The sequence below is a fragment of the Zingiber officinale genome, chromosome 5A (assembly GCF_018446385.1).
Source record: "Zingiber officinale cultivar Zhangliang chromosome 5A, Zo_v1.1, whole genome shotgun sequence".
NCBI classification, from domain to species: domain Eukaryota; kingdom Viridiplantae; phylum Streptophyta; class Magnoliopsida; order Zingiberales; family Zingiberaceae; genus Zingiber; species Zingiber officinale.
This window is the reverse complement of record NC_055994.1, coordinates 40,309,451-40,322,150: the sequence shown is the minus strand read 5'-3', so window position 1 is coordinate 40,322,150 and position 12,700 is coordinate 40,309,451. Positions and strand designations below refer to the sequence as shown.

The 12,700-nt window shown below is 37.8% G+C and overlaps 1 long non-coding RNA gene across 1 annotated transcript; it reads right to left on the bottom strand.

The window, feature by feature from the left end:
- Positions 1-689: 689 nt before the first annotated feature.
- Positions 690-2,549, bottom strand: LOC121982772. Its single transcript, XR_006112243.1, has 5 exons — positions 2,464-2,549; positions 2,310-2,379; positions 2,125-2,232; positions 1,930-2,016; positions 690-824 (listed from the first exon to the last, which is right to left on the bottom strand). It is a non-coding gene; the product is annotated as an uncharacterized LOC121982772 (long non-coding RNA).
- Between the last annotated feature and the right edge of the window lie 10,151 nt (positions 2,550-12,700).

Below are 12,700 nucleotides of genomic sequence, written 5' to 3'. Positions count from 1 at the left end.
TCTTTGAAGACAAAGACAACAGTTTTTAACCGTTGTCTTTGAAGACAGACAACAGTTTTACAATGGTAAAAACCCGTTGTCTTGTCATTGACAACAGTTTTTCACCGTTGTCTTTGAACGTATGCCTTTAATAGTAGGCTCTTCAACAACAGTTTTGAACTGTCTACGACAACGGCTAAAAATCGTTATCTTTTTAGCCAATGACAACGGTTTGACAACGGTTAAAAACCGTTGTCTTTTTAGCCAACAATGTTATTTAACATCAGTTTGATAATGATTTTTCACTGTTGTCTTTTAATGCCATTGATAACAGTTTCACATATTTAAACTGATGTCTTTGGGTACAATATACAATATTTTGACAATAAATAAAAAACTAAATTTTTTCCATCATTTAATAACCATTATTTTATTTAAATAATATATCTACAAAATATCATATATCAAAAACCTACAATCCGATCCAAACATCATCATCCAGTGCAAATTTCATTAAAGTACCAAACATCAGCATCCAAACATCATTAAAGTACCAAACATCAACATCGAAACATCACAAAAGTTTACAAAACTAAATAGTACCCATAACAACATATCACACATATATATGAAGTCCAAAATATCTTGTTTTGTTGGATCAAATCTTCTCTACCTGTGCATCTTCTAAATACCCTGTGCATCTTCTAAACACCATATCGAGAACTGCAGTCTTTTCCCTGAGGTATTATGCAGAGTTTATATATGCTTTCTAAACACCCTGTGCTTTCTCCTCCCTCCTAGCTTCTCTTTTCTTCTCCTTTCTGGGTATGGTCATTATCTTTTCCCTGAAGTAAATAGCATATGATTGCAAGTTAAGTCATTTCCCCAAAGTAAATGGCATAAAGATGATGATGACAAAGATACTGTACACAATTGAATATGGTAACAATACTTCTTTCTAGGCACAAACAACAACAACAAATTAATAAGACAAACTATATTTTGGTTTCCATTGTATTACATCAAACTTATCTCAAAATCTCAATATTATTCAAGCTGATTTTTTTTCTAATGTTCTCAAAACCTGAGCTTGATTTCCTTAGATATATGCCTAGGGAAACATTTCATTAATTCTCAGTTAAAGTATACTTCCTTCATTTCAATTCAATTCTCAGCCTTTACAAGACTTGCACAGAATCTGCACTGCATAGAATTTGCACTATACTGCAAATGTTGTCTTCACTGTTTTCAGTTCCAAAACTAAGACTTCAAGTTCTTTTCCAATTGTTTCCTTAATTTGCTAATTTATGAACCTATAACCCCTTCCATTCTGCAATTCAATTCTGATTCCTATAAATTGGCTTCTATATTCAGATTCTACAATACTATAATTCTACAATCTAGCTAACTTCTGATCTCCTTTTACCATTCGGTCACATAATGATTCTCACATCACATTTCTTTCAATTTAATCTTGAACACAATAATTTCCAAATTGGGTACCCAGTCTTAATACTGGATACAAAATTCTAAACAATTTAGTTTCCGATTATAGTTCTTGAATTGTTCAGTATTGCTCAAATTCCTTCTCAGCTTGAGTTTCTGTTTTTCTTAATAAGCTGCTCTTGACTTATTAATATTAAACACCCTTTTACTTCCTGTGAAAATAAAAATCACATGATTTTAATCCAATTCAACAACAAGAAGTCTAGCTAGTCTCCAGTAATATAGAGCTTTAGAGTTTGTAAAGTATATAACAACAACTGGCTAACAAGGTTTATTATTTTCTTCATTGTGATATACTGTAAATTAAACTTCTCATATAGTATTTTCATATAGCAGATCCTAAAAAATAGACGTTGGTTTCCTATGTTGAAACATTGCCAATTTGTTTCAATTTAACTGAATATTATCATTGTCAAATGCAATAAGATGAACTCATGTATATACCTATTCATAAATATGATCTTGTATGCATTCGGCTATTTCAGAGCGCACTTCATCAATTTCTTCTTGAGAGTATTCCGCTTTTGTGAACTGTGAACACACATAAATTATATGATCTTAAAGAACAAAATATAATTAATTGGAAAAAATAATAACTAAATAACTTCTAATTATTTGAGATGATAAAGATAATATTACTATTGATGGTAGTGTATCCCCCTCGATCATTGCAATTTCTTCAGTAATTTGTCTCATAAATCTCATCACGTAATAACCACATTATTTCACATCTGGCTGCCTAAGAGCCTACGTTAGAGGCAATTCATATTGTTAATGCTAAATATACACATTAAAATATTTGATTGAAATAGAAGTACCCATACCTTGATTACTTCCCATTGTACATGCTTTCTTCCTTTCCTTCCATTGTTCGAATTAAATAATCTTAACGCCCTTCATATATACATTCAACATAGTTGATATATAAGTGTTTTATGACTAAATTAAATACATAATAAAAAGCATATATAAACTCACATTTCCATAACATATTTCCAATCTTCATCACAAATGCGATGACTTAAAGAATCCAACACATAAACAATCTCCTTATGAGGTTTAATGGCAATCAAATTCCAATGGAAACTACACACAAATACAAAATTAGTGCATATAATTCACTAAAATAGTCAATTGAAAATAATATTAAAGATGTTCATTACCCATTGCAACTTGGCACCAAAACTAATTGATTAATTGATGCACCACTCATCCAATCTACTAATTGATTATGTATGTCTGCATAGGAAATAGGCCAATGAAGGACAGAACCTGCAAAATAATATGTATGTTGTCAAATCCTGGACAACATTTGATGTTACTTGGAACGTTGGTGGCACGCTAGGAAACTTTGTCAATAGAACCTGCAAAATATAAACATATATTAGAAAATAAAAATATCCAAAACAAGGTCATTATCCCCTCAACTAGTTAGGTTTCATCTTTGCAAGGCTTTCCACTTATCCCAATGATTTTAAATTCTTGATTTGTATGAGTTGTCTTCACTCTCGAATTTTCAAAACTCTTCTAGCTTAGCAACAACAAACAGTGAAAAAATAATTTTAGTAGACACGATATGAAGAATGAAACAAGCAAGCTAAAATAAGTTACCTCAATAGGTATATTATATATAGGCATTCAATAACCTAGAAAATAAAAATAAAGAACAAATTATTAATCACCTTGTTTCAGTCCAGTTGGTATGCATCCTTGACATTTTGATTTGCAAGTAGAAAACCAACCAATAGTCCAGGACACACAGTCATAGTAGTAGAGACATCTATGTTCAACAAATAAGAAAGATAATAATATTTTTAAAACAATAAAGTGATTGAATGGCAATGCAAGCAAAAGAAAATAGCAAAGGTGTAGAGACATTGTAAGTTCTTACCAATACTCGAAAGACCTCCTTGTGAAGTCCTCAAATTAGAAGGAAAACCTCCGTATCCCATAACTCCACCACCAAGGTCAATAAAGTTTTTAGGATTGTTTTGAAAAAATAATTGTCTCACAAGAAGACATTCCCTAAAAATGTATTTTGGTAACTATCAGAATGCAACAAATAAACCCACAATTATGTAATCCATAATTTCAACAATAAATGACTAGAAGGAAATTCACATACTATTTTTCCGCATGCTGTCGCAAAATAATGTCAGGAACTTGTAAGGCCTCCTGAGAGTTCTCAGTTTCATTGACCACTCAGATAGATTGTTCCTGAATATGATGGTTGTATCATTGATTCACATACGTGGAGTAATCATTCCAGTCTTTGACAGCCTGATCATAACATGAAGAATGCAACAGAAATGACATTTATATAGCTAGGAACAAAAGATTGCATATAAGTGCAGTGACCAAGCAATCTTCAATACAATTCACCACCTCCAAAGAAATAGGCTGGGGATGCATAACACGCGTGCACATAATAATTGCCACCATTAGTAAATTCAGACAGAACAGTAGGCTGAAATGTTGGTGCCTAACACTGACATGTTTCGAGAGTTTTTTATTCTTAAATTTGAATGGGATGGCGTTTAGCACTGACCTGTTGGTGCCATGCTCATTGCTGTAGCAGTCATCAGCATTGAGGAAGTTCAGTATCAGTGCTTGTCTCATAGTATCAGTGCATGAGTCCCTGCCAAAGTAGGCTGAAATGGCCTTCGAGAAAACCAGGGTTCGAACCCAACCCAACCTCTCAGTCTTGCGTTCGGGTTCGAATATGCAAGAGGCTGCTAAGAAGAAGTCCTCCAACAGGGTTCTTCTGCTCACACCATGCCATCCAAGGCCTGCCTCCTCGTACCACCTTGAGTGGAACCACACAATTGAAACTTGAATAGGTTGACTACTTGTACAACACTGAACCAATGCAGGTCTCAATTAGAATAAGAAATATTTGACATACTTTTGAAGATAGAGCCACTCCAGCTGATGGTGAGCTTGCCAATGGTTAAAGTCCAACTTAGACAACTCCAAATACATATCATTGTTTACCAGAGGCATCCTGCCATATCACTCTTTCAGTTAATCATTCAGTTAAGTAAACAAGTTTAGTAAGTAGATAGCTTAAAGTAAGGAACTGCGATCAGTAGATGAGCTTACCTGTAGAGAGTCTTGCCAATCCAAATATCACTTCCCCCTCCATACTGCTCCAAGTAGAGTCTTGCCTCAACACGAGGCAGGCTCGCGTACCAGGGGAAATCCAGAGCATACTCCACCTGCTCCATTGATCAAACTAGGATATGGTACTAATTTGACACAAGTAGAAACTGAAATTTATCTATTTTAGTTGGACAATTACCTCCCCGGGCAAATCCTTGGTGATGATCCATTTGTCGAGCAGCTGGTGTGCATCTTGTTTCTCTCGCAAGAAGGCATAGGAGACGCTCTTAGCTCTCGCTAGTATCTCTTTGCCGGGGAAGGCCACTTGCGCCGCCCGGTTCAGATTGTACAGAGAGGATGAAACTGTCTCCAAACCCAGAATCGATGGGACAAGGAAGTAGGAGCAGCACGTTCCGGCAGCACCATCTGATCTGCAGCGTCCAAGAAATTAGGGTCCTCCGCGCAGGCCGCCTCGGAGCAGAGCTGAAGCACCAGAGCTAGCTAGAGCTGGTACGTCTCCTCAGCCTGCTGTGCCCAGCTCTTGGTCGACGATGACGACAGACCGACAGCGGCGCCGTCCTGCCCCCTCCCCTCTGCTCCTGCCTCTCGCCGCCATATCTCTTCGTCATCATCCATCTCATCGTCCTCATCATATGGAAGCTCTCCGACCAAAAGCACCACCACGGGCCGCCGGAGGCGACGGAAGCCGTGAAGTTCAAGTCTTTCGAGAGTGCCCCTCATCCTCTCGCTGCTCAAGCCGTCCCTCTCTCGCCCCGACCTACGCCGGCAACGCCTAAACTCCTAGATCCAGATTCCGACGGTGATCCATTGGACAAGGAGGCGGAGAGCTCGGAGGAGAACGACTCTATGGAAGCAACTTGGAAGGCGATCATGGAGAAGACCCCCCAAGGCGGAGAGAACCCAGGACCGAGGAGGTCGCCTCCGCTTCCATCGCCACCTCCACCCAGCAATCTGCACAAGCAGCAGCAACCACCCACGTTCCTACCTCGCGTTTTAAAAAAGGGGCATACTTCCACACTCGCCAAGATCGTATGAGGAGAGCCGTATGAAGATCGCATGACGAGAGAGGTTTAGGGTTTGGATAGGCTAAGGGGGGAAAATAGGGCGCCAAAAAATTTTTGGAGAGAGGGAAGCAAACCATTGCTACAACAAAAATGATGAATGAGAAAAACGGCTAATAAATAAAGTCAAAGACAACAATTTAATAAACTGTTGTCTTTGACCCCTAAAAAAGTACTTAAAGACAACAGTTTTAGAAAACTGTTGTAAAAGGTGTTGTTGATTTTACAAAAAGTCATTCAACAACAACGGTTTTTACAAACTGCTGTCTTTTATTTTTTTTGGGCGCTCAAAGACAACGATTTTGTCAAAAACTGTTGTCTTTTACCAAATTAACAACAGTTCCTTCTAAAACCGTTGTCTTTGTGGTGTTGTCTTTTAACAATTTTGTTGTAGTGCCTCGACCCACCAGGTCTTCTTGCCCCTCGGTCCACCCGACCTACTAGGATTTCCTTGCCTAGCCGCAACTAGGACTTCCTGCCTGATGTCTGGTCCTCTTGATCTGAACATAGGAGCCCCCACTTTCTTTGTTCAAGGTCAATATTGTACCCACATGGCTTAATCAGACCATAGCTCTTGTGCACAGTCGGCGGTTAAACCTTCTAGCAGTCCGAGCTCTGATACCAATTGTAGGATCAAAAAAATTTAGATATTCCCACAATGGTATGATATTATCCACTTTGGGCCTAGGCCCTCATGGCTTTGCTCTTGGGCTCTCCCCAAAAAGCCTCATGCCAATGGAGATATCTTTCTCTTTATAAACTCATGATCTTTCCCATGTGTTTTCAATGTGGGACTATGGTTGCAACCTTACAACACCAACACTTTATACTTTATAGTTGGATATTGTTATCTTGCAAGGTTTATGCTTACACCAGCTATGTGGTCTTTTATCATGTTGTATTCTACCTTTATCACAACTTGTCTATTTTGTTGGACAAGTATACCTCTAGTGTGTGATAATTTATTCATATAGGAGCCATAGATTGCGAAGCCTATTTTGTGTATTTCAGATTTCATAATTTGTTTTCTCGATGTGACCTTTTGAGTTTTAGGACTAGCAACAACAGGAAATCTTTGATCTAAAGGAGGTAAGGTTGTATAATTGTTAATATATACTTATGTTAGTACTTATCTAGTTGTTTATAATAGGAATATCATGTGGTGGGTCAACCACTGTTCATGGTCATGGTATGGGTCGACCACAAAAATGACCTATTCAGTTGATGGGATCTGAACCTATTGCTAAAGAGGTGAATTTTTGTAGAGATATGCCTGATGTTGAGTCAGATAGTGGAGGTCAGGCCCATCAAACCCCTATTAGAGATCACGAATTATAGTCTTAGGAAATATCACCAACCGTATCCACCCTTGCTACTACTAGTTGGGTAAAGGATAGAGCTCGCATGCCATTGTTGGCTCAGTCAATAAAGGATTGATTTACTCAGTTTCATAAATATTTTGACCCTTCGGTTAATTGCGCCTGGTTAGATAATATGGAAAATACATTTGAAATGATTTAAATTGACACAGAAAAGGACAAATTAGCTACATACCATCTAAGGATCAGGTCGTTATTTGGTGGAAAATGCAGAAGATGATTTTTAGAGAACATATCACTTGGTATTTATTTTGAGATGAATTTGAATGGTAATACTTTCCCACTCCATTATGCATGGCTCGTTGTCAGGAATTCCTAAACCTTAAGCAGGGTGATCATACTGTGATGGAGTACAACGCAGAATTTAGCCAACCAGCTAAATTTTTCCCTCATCTTGTAGCTCAAGACTGTGATCAGATGTTCTAATTTACTCAAGGCCTTGTGACATATATTAGGATCAAGATGTCAAGATATTCTACCAACACTTTGATGTGCGTAGATTATATACTCTTTTATGCATGTTTTTACGCACATTTACATATTTTGAGCATGCTTGATCTATGCATTTTTATACTTCCAGCTTTCCTTTTAGCATATTTACTCTTTTGGTTCGGAGATCTACTTTTTGTGTATTTTCTGTACACAGGAGTCGATTTGGTGAAGAATCTACATCTTTGGGCATGCATTGGAGGAAACAAAGGGAGAAAGCACCGGGCCGTGTACCTCACATGGCCATGCACTGGTATGGAGCTCGGGCCGTGTGGAGTTTGGCACCAACAGAAGAGGAAGATGACATGGCCGTGTGAACCTCGCACGGCCGTGTCAAGATTTGAAGCCAACCAGAGCAGAAGCCTTACATGGCCGTGTGGATCTACACGGCCGTGTGAAATTTCCAGAGACCAAGCAGGCTTCGGCCGTGTGCACCACACGGCCGTGTAGCATTTCCAGAGACTAAGCAGGCTGTGGCCGTGTGCACCACACGGCCGTGTAGCATTTCCAGAGAGCAGAAGGGTTCTGGCCGTGTGGAGTCACACGGCCGTGCAGCTTTGGCAGAGAGGGAACTGGACATGGCCGTGTGAATCTCACACGGCCGTGTCACGGGGCCGTGTGGCGCCCGATTCCCTCCTCTATTTAAACCCTTCTTCATGAATTGAAAGGGGATCTCTCCCCCTTTGGGAGAAGGCAAGATTTGGTGGTTTCCTCCCATTCTTGGGAGGATTTCTGGGCGATTCTAAGGGAGATCTCGACGATTTCGACTCCGGAGCGAGGATTGGATCCGAAGACGAGGCTTCTTCGTAGATAAGTTTTCTCTTTCCCCCTCTTCTTGATTTCTTGGATTGGGGATTTAAGAAATGCTTGTATTCTCTATTTCTTCAGGTTTTCTTCCTCGATTCATGGAGTAGGTCTTGTATTCTAGGATTAAGGGAGTATTTGTATGATGGATTGATGTAATCTCTTATGGATTTGCCATTTTCTTGTTTCAATGACATTGACTTGCTTGTATCAATTAGATCTTGAATGATTAATGGTGATTTGTGCTTAATTCTCATTCTTGATTGATTGTTTGGATTTCTTGTGGACTTTGTAAAGATAAACTCTCACTCGATCATCCGAGGGATCCACGTGACAGGTGCAAGCCCGTGTAAGGACGTTTGAGAGATAATCTTGAAGAGGAAATGGGAGTATTCAAGAGAGTAGGATGGATCTTGTGATTAGTTTCTTGTATCTTGATAGATTAATGAGTTGTGGGCTTCTATGTTGATATCAGAGGAAGGCATAGTAATAGGTGCGTTTCTGTGTAAGGACAATGTAGGTTCATGTCTAATTAATCCTACTTAGATACATTTCTCAGTCCTTAGCCGGTTGTCTATTGCAAGAGAGAACCGACAACTTTCTACATGTTTGGCAATTGAGGGATAAGAATTGGTGAACCATTTACATTCAAGAAATCTTATAAAGAAACCGAAACTCCTAGAATCTCCCTTTATCATAACCCAAAACACTAGACTCTTGTTTGTTGATCTTTAAGATTAGATTTGTTTACCTTTACTTTGCTTTTGAAACGATTGGATAGTTGTTTAGCTAATTCGCATTGAGACATTTCTAGTGCTTATTCCAGTCCCTGTGGATACGATTATCTTTTATATTACTTGCGACATTTCCGTACACTTGCGGAGCATAACAAGTTTTTGGCGCCGTTGCCGGGGACTGCGCTATAACATTAGGAATTATCAATTGAGTTAGACTAAACATAACATTTGTTTTTCTTTCATATTGCATAGTTGTAACTGATCAGTAGATTTCTGTTTTTACTTTCTTGTATAACTTTCACTTCTTGTTAATTCTTTTTGTACAAATTCAATTCTGCATTTTTGATCCTTCTATTTTTCTTTTTGTGTCGAATTGCCATCTGCTATCTTGTTCTTATGTATGCGAAGATCTAACTTTGCAGGGGAATTCTTTCCTTTTAACCCTGAGATTGATAGAACTTTCCATAAAAGAAGAATTCTGCAAAAGCGAATCGAAGAACAAGAATATCTAAACATGGTGTGCAAGTTACTAGGAGATTATGGAGCTCCGAAGTCTGCAAAACAAATGGGAGCAATTGTTTACCCTAACATACAAGCAAGAAATTTTATACTCAAACCATCTTTTATTTCCATGGTTCAGAAAACTCAGTTTGGAGGATTGGAGATTGAAAATCCTTATTCCCATTTGATGGAGTTTTATAGATATTGTTGTACTTTGAAATATGAAGAAGTTTCATCTGATATTATTCAGCTGCTTGTTTTTCCTTTTAGTCTGAAGGGTGCTACAAAAAGATGGTACAATTCTCTAAAGTCTCAAAGTATCAGAACATGGGATGAGTTAGAGCAAAAATTCCTTGACCAATATTTCCCTCCAAGGAAAACTACTTATTTGAGAAGTCAAATTTTAAATTTTAAGCAATTGGATGGAGAAAAATTGTACCAAGCCTGGGAAAGATATTCTTCTCTTCTGCAGTCTTGTCCACATCATGGAATTGAGAAATGGTTAATTATGCATCTGTTCTATGTTGGGCTTTCTTTCTCAAATAAGAATCAACTGGATTTAGCATCTGGAGGATCATTTTTGAACAAAAGTCTAGAAGAAACTTTTGAGATAGTTGGCAGAATCACGCAAAATTCCAATGATTGGGCAGAGCAAGATAGTTCATTCTTGACAATGGATATCATTAGAGGAAAGGATGATGTTGAAAAAGGGCTTATCTTGAATCAAAGTGATTTCCAAACATTATTTCCTTGGTGTTGTGCATCATTATCAAAAACGTTTGGCGAAAAAGGATTTTCAACAGAAAAGGGGGTATGTCTTGGTGATCATAAGGAGGAAGATCTGTCTTTAGACAATGAAGAGTTGTTAGAAGAAAGCTTGGCTGAGGAGGAGACTATGTTGATAGAACAAGAGCCAGTTTTTCCAGAAATAGTACCACCTCAACTTGAACTTAAACCATTACCCCCAAATCTTAAGTATGAATTTCTTGGGCCGAATTCTACTTATCCAGTTATAATTAATGCTCGGTTAAATGAGTTTGAAACAAAGAGACTGTTGGATGAGTTAAGGTTGCATAGAAAGGCCATTGGATATACAATAGATGATATAAAAGGGATTAGTTCATCTCTCTGTATGCATAGAATTTTACTTGAAGAGGGGTACAAGAACTCAATTGAGCATCAAAGGAGACTAAATCCAAATTTAAAAGAGGTAGTAAAGAAGGAAGTGATTAAACTACTTGATGCGGGGATTATTTACCCAATTTCGGATAGTGCATGGGTGAGTCCAGTCCACGTGGTTCCAAAAAAAGGAGGGATGACTGTTATCAAGAATGAAGAAGATAAGCTTATTTCAACACGAACAGTGACGGGGTGGCGAATGTGCATTGATTATCGGAAGTTGAATAAAGAAACAAGGAAGGATCATTTCCCTTTACCATTTATTGATGAAATGCTTAAAAGATTGGCTAAACATTCTTATTTTTGTTACTTGGACGGATATTCTGGATTTTTTCAAATTCCGATTCATCCTCAAGACCAGGAGAAGACTACTTTTACTTGTCCTTATGGTACTTTTGCCTATCGTCGGATGCCATTTGGGCTTTGTAATGCTCCAGCCACTTTTCAGAGGTGCATGATGGCAATTTTTTCAGATTTAATAGAGAAAATTATGGAGGTTTTCATGGATGACTTCTCAGTTTATGGGAATGACTTTGATTCTTGTTTGTCAAATCTTTCTACTGTTCTAAAAAGGTGTGAAGATACAAACCTAGTGTTGAACTGGGAAAAATGTCATTTTATGGTTAAGGAAGGAATAGTTTTGGGACATAAAATTTCAGAGTGTGGTATTGAGGTAGATCCAGCAAAAGTGGAAGTAATAGACAAATTACTCCCACCCATCAATATAAAAGGAGTTAGGAGTTTTTTAGGACATGCTGGCTTATATAGACGCTTTATTAAGGACTTTTCAAAGATTTCCAAGCCATTAACTAATCTGTTGATTAAAGATGTTGAGTTTTGTTTTGATAGCGAATGTACTGAAGCCTTCAATAAAATTAAGAGTGCTCTTACAACAGCTCTAGTCATTCAAGCACCTGATTGGGATCTTCCTTTTGAAATAATGTGTGATGCTAGTGATTTTGCTGTAGGAGCAGTTTTGAGACAGCGAAGAAATAAGATTTTGCATGCGATCCATTATGCAAGTAAAACACTTGATGCAGCCCAAGTAAACTATTCTACTACAGAAAAAGAGTTATTGGTAGTGGTATTTGCTATTGATAAATTTAGATCTTATCTAGTGGGATCGAGAGTAATAGTATATACTGATCATGCAGCTATCCGGTATCTACTTGGAAAGAAGGACGCTAAACCTAGGTTAATCAGGTGGATTTTACTTTTGCAAGAGTTCAACCTTGAGATTAGGGATAAGAAAGGAGCTGAAAATGTAGTAGCGGATCATTTGTCTAGAATATCTCAAAAGTCAGAAAATGAGGTGGATGTTGATTTGCCTATTGATGACATATTCCCGGATGAACACTTACTAGCCTTATCAAGTGTGAAAACTCCTTGGTACGCAGATTTTGTGAATTTCCTTGCTAGTGGAGTGTTACCTCCGGATTTTTCTCATCAACAAAGGAAAAAGTTTTTTTCAGAAGTTAAGAATTATGTTTGGGATGAACCTCTCCTGTACAAGAAATGCAATGATGTGATTTATTGAAGATGTATACCTGAAGAAGAGGTTAGAGATATCTTGTTTCATTGCCATTCTTCGTCTTATGGAGGACATTTGGGTAGTTCAAAAACGATTACGAAAATTCTTCAAGCAGGATTTTATTGGCCAACCTTATTCAAGGATGCTAAGTTGTTTGTTCAATCTTGTGACCAATGTCAGAGAACTGGGAATATAACTAGAAGAAATGAAACGATGTTAAATTACATTCTTGAGGTTGAGTTATTTGATGTTTGGGGAATTGATTTCATGGGACCTTTCCTCTTTCATATGGGAATAGGTATATTCTTGTGGCGGTAGATTATGTGTCCAAATGGGTAGAAGCTGTGGCATCTCCTACGTGCGATGCGAGAACAGTTATCAAATTATTTAGGAGTATTATCTTTCCAAGAT